The 6,808-nt window shown below is 41.4% G+C and overlaps 1 pseudogene; it reads right to left on the bottom strand.

Annotated features, from left to right (window-relative positions):
• Window positions 1-4,887: 4,887 nt before the first annotated feature.
• LOC105882486 (ubiquitin-conjugating enzyme E2 variant 1 pseudogene) lies at window positions 4,888-6,440 on the bottom strand (annotated as a pseudogene).
• Window positions 6,441-6,808: the final 368 nt, after the last annotated feature.

Raw genomic sequence — 6,808 nt, 5'->3', positions numbered from 1 at the left:
GAACCAATTACTGGCAAGGAGATGATGGAACCACCATAATTGGATTAGACTAGTCAGTCAGCTGGTGTGGAATAAATGTCAGGGAGTCAACTATTCATACTCAGTAAAATCTAATTTTATATTTGTTGGGATTTCCTTAGTTTTCCCTTAAATTGTCTATAACTTATTAGTTACTGGCTGATATACTAAAGAGATAGAAATTAATATTTTTTCATCATCTATTTTGATAAAGAATTCTACTTTTTTTTTATCCCTTAAGTCATAACTAAGGTGCTACTGTCCTGTGATAGCCTAGAAGGAAATAGATATCTGAGTACTTGGCTTGTAAACCAAATTTATAAAGTGATGAAAAATGTCAGGGAGATAAGTGAATTAACATTTACTATGGCATACACATATGAAAGAATTTAGTCACATGTAATTTGGTATGATTATGGTTCAGAATTAATGATATAAATATTAAATACGTGAACTCCAGGGCAGGTGGCATGAGAGGGGACATCGTGACCTGTCTTAATCCAAGAAAGACAGGTAGTTAAATTACACAATGGCACTTGATTACAAGGACCAATAAATTGTAATGATGAATAGTTGTGCATTGTTTGAAAGATTACAAATGGTGTCTTTGAAGAGTCACAGTGTCCCTGCTTCCTTTAAGGAAGTTAAGAGGTTAAAGGAGTTTGAGTCCTACCACACATCACTATTTCCAGACACCTAAACTGGCCAGCAGATGTGTGTCTCCATTCCTGGCAGGCCAAACCAAAGGTGGTGACAGACCCATGAACTATTAAATAGTGTGAAATTCCTGAATGAAAGCACCAAAATAATTTTTTTTTTGAGACAGAGTCTTGCTTTGTTGCCCAGACATGAGAGCAGTGGCATGATCATAGTTCACTACAACTTCAAACTCCTGGGCTCCAGCAATCCTCCTGATTCACCCTCCCCAGCAGCTAGGACTACAGGCACTCCCAACTAGATTTTCTATTTTTTGTAGAGATGGGGTCTCACTCTTGCTTAGGTTGGTCTTGAACTCTTGGTCACAAGCGATCCTCCCGCTTTGTCCTCCCAAAGTGCTAGGATTACAGGCATGAGTCACGGTGCCTGGTCTAATTTTTTAAGGGAGGTTATTTTTTTACATGTGTTAAAGGGAAAACTCTCTGAGTGTATGAATTCTGAAGTGAAAGAAAAATATAATAAAATGTAAAGACTCAATTTTTATCCCTTGATAACTGACTTTAGCTAATTGATTTCATTTGATGTATACTTGTAGCAGTTTTTCAAACCTTTCTGATCATAATCCACAGTAAGAAATACATTTTACATGGTGACCCAACACAAACACATACACACAGAGTTACGTTTTTAAAACTGAAACAAAAGCTCACAAAACAACAATTAAACTTTCTAAGGATGCAATCATTTCTATTTTAAGTGATTTAAAACAAGTGCTTGGCTGGGTGCAGTAGCTCACACCTGTAATCCCAGCACTCTGGAAAGCCAGGAGTTCAAGACCAGCCTGGGCAACATAGTGAGACCCTGTCTCAAAAAAAAAAAAAAAAAAAAACACAAACAAACAAAAATCAAGGCTGATTGACACTAACTTGATTTCATGACCCATTAATGGGTCTGACCTGCAGTTTTAAAAATATTGTTCTAAGGTGAATGGATAAGGAATACCTGGCTCCCGTAGTGCAAATCCCATCTCTGCTCCTCCATAGCAGGAAGTGGAGGGAAGGAGATGTCCGTGCGGATTATGGTGAGAAGTGACTGAGCTGCTTAACCCCCAGCTTTTGTGTCCTGAGTTTTACTTTCCCTTTGGGACTTGCTCACAATTAATATTGCCACAACCAAGCTGGCCTCAAGGGGACCTGCTCCCCACTTTTAACCTCTGGACCAAGGTAGACAGAGCGCTTCTCTCAACTCTCTGTGACCTAGTTAAATCAGGCTAAAACATTTAATTTAGATTTTACCAAAGGCTGCAGGGTAACAAGAGGTAAATGAATAAAAAGAGTAACATGAACCTAGACAATCTCTTGTTAAGGCAGGGCTCATTCATCTCCAGCTTTGGCGGCTAGGCTTGTCCACCCCTGAGCTGCCGAGGTCACCTTTTCTTTTCCTTCCAGGAGGGCCCTGAAATGAGTTCTCAAGGGAACAAAAGAGTGACTCCCAGCCAAATGCCTTTAGTTCCCACTTCTGGCACTCCAGTCTCTGGTTTCTTGTCTAAATTCCCACCTCTTCTCTGATATTTAACGTGATAAAAATCCAACTCTCTGGTGGAGGCCCTCACACACAAACTCAGAAGTGTGGCCTTGCTCTGTGGCTTTATATTTCTCAGATTATAATAAAAACAAGCTTAACATTTTAAGGAGAGATGTACATCAGGAAGTTTTTTGTAAGTACCCAAAGTTCTGATTAAAATAAATCCATTCAAACTTCCAGAAAGCTAATACATTTACACTGGCCATTTTGATAGAAGACTATGATAAGCCTGGATGGATTAGAGGCATGATTAGAGCAGCCAAAACACCATGCTTCTTTTTTTTTTCCTTCTCTTTTTCCTTTTTAAGGGCACACAGGCTTGGGAGTCAGATATGAAGTCCGACTTCCCTTACTTTTAAGAGAAAGTTTCTTAATCTCTCTGACCAACAGTTTACTCACCCATAAGATGGAAAGAAGTAATACTCCACAGGGTTAAAAATGACTGTGAACTAATCAAAAAACATACTTCACTTATCAAATGATCAACAAATGACAGCAGCTGCTTATCTTCTGCTTATCTTAGGCCAAATGAATATAGATAAGAAAACAACATTGTAAATGCCTCCCTTAACAAAAATACGCTGTAGGGTACTCAATATTTCCTGGTCTGATGTCTTTCTTGGGGAAGCTCTAGATATACCTGCATCTAGAAGGATACTACTATACTCATATATGTCTTCTGGTCTGCTAACTCCTGCTACTGTGGAAATCTGATTATAGGTGCAGTAGGCATAATTGAAGACAAAAGGGTCCATGTTTCTTTACATTCCTACCAGGACGACTCTAGTTTAAGGCCTCCAGGGGCTCAGACCACTATGAGAGGTCATCTGCCCCCCAGTCCCTCTCCTGCCAACCAAGCTAGTGGTGCCAGATGGTTTCCCTAAAGCAGAGTTCAGATTCTGTCACTTCGCTGCTCAATATAGCCCACAAAGGAACTCTGAACTGTATATTTTGGCATCTGGTGTACCACATGAAGTAAAAGGTTCTAACTTGCTTTTTTGAAACAGAAAAGTTTTTAATTTTTTTTTTTTTTTTTTTTTTGAGACAGAGTCTCACTCTGTTGCCCAGGCTACAGTGCCGTGGCGTCAGCCTTGCTCACAGCAACCTCAAACTCCTGGGCTCAAGCGATCCTTCTGCCTCAGCCTTCCAAGTAGCTGGGACTATAGGCATGAGCCACCATGCCTGGCTAGTTTTTTCTATATATTTTTAGGTGGCCAAAAGCTTTTAATTTTGATGACATTTAATTTATCTATTTTGTTTGTCACATCTAAGAATCTATTGCCAAATTTGAGGCCATGAAGAGTTACCTCTATATTTTTCTAAGTGTTTTATAATTTTAGCTCTTATATTTAGGTCTTTGATCCATTTAGAGTTAATTTTGTATATGGTGTGAAGTAGGGGTCCAACTTCATTCTTTTGCAAGTGGCTATCCAGTTGTCCTAGCACCATTTGTTAGAAAGACTATTCTTTCCCTATTAAATAGTCTTGCCATCCTTATCAAAAATCAGTTGATATACACATGGATTCATTTCTATTTATTTCTATATTTTGTATTTTATTAGGCAAGTAGCCTTTGCCAGCACCCTAGGGAGATAAAGGAATGGAATACAAAAGGGGAATTTACATTCCTTTTCCCGCTCATAAGGAAAAAGTTTATCCCTCCCTATCTCTCCTGATAAGGACCACTCTGGAGCTACAGGATGGATGTGACTGAATGAGGGGTCCTAGGAATTGTTTATTTTTTTTATTTATTTATTTATTTTTAAATATTAACACACACTTTTCTTTTATTATATTAAAATCAGGCAATGGTCTGACAATAAAAAGGCTGCTTATGGAATACTGTTACGTTAAACTCTGCTTACAGGATGTTAAATCCTTAGAACTAAGGTTTTCCCCAGAAAAAGATGAATGGAAATCGCTTTTCAGACTTTTTTTTTTTTTTTTTGAGACAGAGTCTCACTTTGTTGCCCAGGCTAGAGTGAGTGCCGTGGCGTCAGCCTAGCTCACAGCAACCTCAAACTCCTGGGCTCGAGTGATCCTTCTGCCTCAGCCTCCCGGGTAGCTGGGACTACAGGCATGCGCCACCATGCCCGGCTAATTTTTTTTTTATATATATATATCAGTTGGCCAATTAATTTCTTTCTATTTATAGTAGAGACGGGGTCTCGCTCAGGCTGGTTTTGAACTCCTGACCTCGAGCAATCTGCCCGCCTCGGCCTCCCAAGAGCTAGGATTACAGGCGTGAGCCACAGCACCCGGCCTGCTTTTCAGACTTTTGACAGTTGCTGCTCAAAAGGTGGTTTTACACAAATACTAAATTAAAAAAAAAAAAAAAAACTTTAGTACACAATGAATTGCTTTTATTTCGGTATGCATCCACATTTCAGCGTTTAGTGGTCCTGAACAGAAAGTGGAAAAACGCAGCAATTTGCCAGGAAGTCAGCCTGCCAATTTCGGGGATCTGCTGTGCACACCCAGTTCTTTCTGGATCCCTGCTGAAGGTCGTGAGAAGCAGCAGCACCAAAACCAAAGTATGAACTGAATTCAAGGTTCTTTTTGTTCCAGTTGTCAGATTCCAAACTAGACCCCAATGGATTGCAAGGATGACCACATGAGAGCCCTGTTCAAAACTTCTTCAATGTTTAAAAGCAAAAGCAATTACAGGAAAATAAAACAATTCAGAGGGACCATGTGTGCTTAGGAGTGTCTTCATGTGGGCTTTCTCCAAGTTTAACCACCAAGGACTCTGAGAGCTGGCAGGTCTGAGTAACCCTGGTGACTGTTCTTTTCACCTTATCGAAACCTGAGCTAAAAACGCATCAGCTGATGATGACAGCAGAGGGTGGCAGGGCTGAGGACCCCAAATTTATTTCCCAGGCTGGTGGAGTGAATAAATGCGGTTCCAAAACTAAACGAGGGAGGTCAGAGACTCTGTCCAACCTTACCTGATGGCTTCTGGCCAAAGCAAGGAGTGTCATGTAAAGTGTTGGGTGATGACAGTGCAAAGAGGGACTTGAGGAGGAGAGAGGAGAAGCAGCACCCCTCGATAAAGGTGGGGGAGAGAAGATATGGGGAGAGCCCTGAATTCCTCACCAAAGGCCAATCTCAGAGGGGAGAAGAGGGGTTACAATCTACGCTTTGGCCAAGGGCGGGAGTGGAGGAGAAGGGGGAGGGGACGATGGCTTGGAAGGGGGCATCATTTAAGACTTAAAGAAAGAAACCAGGGGTGCAGGCAAAGCACCCCGAACACCCAGCAGTAGTCCCACAGGCTGCGACCTGAAACCTTCACATCTCATCTACTCAAGCTGGAGGGCTGTTGCAGGGAGGGATGGAGGCAGGGGAAGGGGAGAGAAGGTAGAGACCCCAGGCCATGTAATCAGCAGCAAGGTGATTGTGTGCTGTGTCTTTTCACAGTCGAGTTAGATGTGCCCCACCAGTGATGATGGGAACCAATTTAAATATACTTTCTTGATCCCAGAAGTTCAACTACGTGGACAGTGGTTACATTTGACAGGATGATTTGTTATAGCACAACTTATATATTTCAAATGGACAAAAAATTAGTATCATTTACAGTATCTTAAGATAAACTGCCTTTGAATGGGAGCTTCCTTTCCAGTACTTTGAGGTCTACAAGACATATCTAGAAAATTTACTACTGTGGAAAATGAAGACTGCTTAAATCGAATAGGGGTAAGGGGAAGGGCCTGTGGTTTTTCCTTTTGATTAACTGCTGTAACACTGTCCTTCAGGTGGCTGAGGGAGTTTCATATTTTCTTTAGACATCATTAGGCGCTGAAGCTCTTGCAGGACAACTTTGATGCTATATGAATTCTGCCATTTTGCTAGCACTGATATGGCTCTTGGATCCACCACTCCATTAGAACTATTAACTCCATTCATATTAATTTTTGTTACAAATCTTACAAAGGGGGGTGCTTCTGGGTATTTAGGTCCACATTCTATTTTAAGGCTGTATATTCGGTTTTCATAAATTGTTCTTGGAGGCCCAATTATCATCCCTGTCCAAGTGTCATGTCTTCGTCATCTTCTAGACCCCAGCTAACTGTGCCATCTCCTACTCCTTTCTGGCCTTCTTCGAGTTCTTCCAACAGTCGGAAATTGCGAAGGACTTTTATTCCCGAGCCCGTGGTGGCTGCCATCTTGCGTCGCTGTCGCTCCGGAATTGTTTATTTAAAAAAAAAATTATTAGAAGCAGCTATTCTGGTCCAGTTACTTCACCCAGAAAAACCTATAAAACCCACCGCTCTCCCCTTCCTGGGGCTGACACTTTTTTCAGCCTGCACCCATCTATACCTAGATACTCAAAATAAAGAAAATTTTACTACATCTGAGACTTTGTATGTCTCCCTCTTGGCTCTGGACTTAACATTTGGTGCTGAAACCCGGGTTGGGGAGGAGGAACACCGGTGGACACGACTTCTGGGACTCTAGCAGACAAGGCTTGCAGCTCGGGAAGCAGTAGGCAGTAGCAGCCCGTCCTGGGCTCACTCCTGAATCCTGTCTTCCTTTGAATCCCTGGGTC

This window comes from Microcebus murinus, chromosome 15 (assembly GCF_040939455.1).
Source record: "Microcebus murinus isolate Inina chromosome 15, M.murinus_Inina_mat1.0, whole genome shotgun sequence".
Taxonomy (NCBI): Eukaryota; Metazoa; Chordata; class Mammalia; order Primates; family Cheirogaleidae; genus Microcebus; species Microcebus murinus.
The sequence above is the reverse complement of the archived record's forward strand: the minus strand, read 5'-3'. Positions and strand labels throughout refer to the sequence as shown.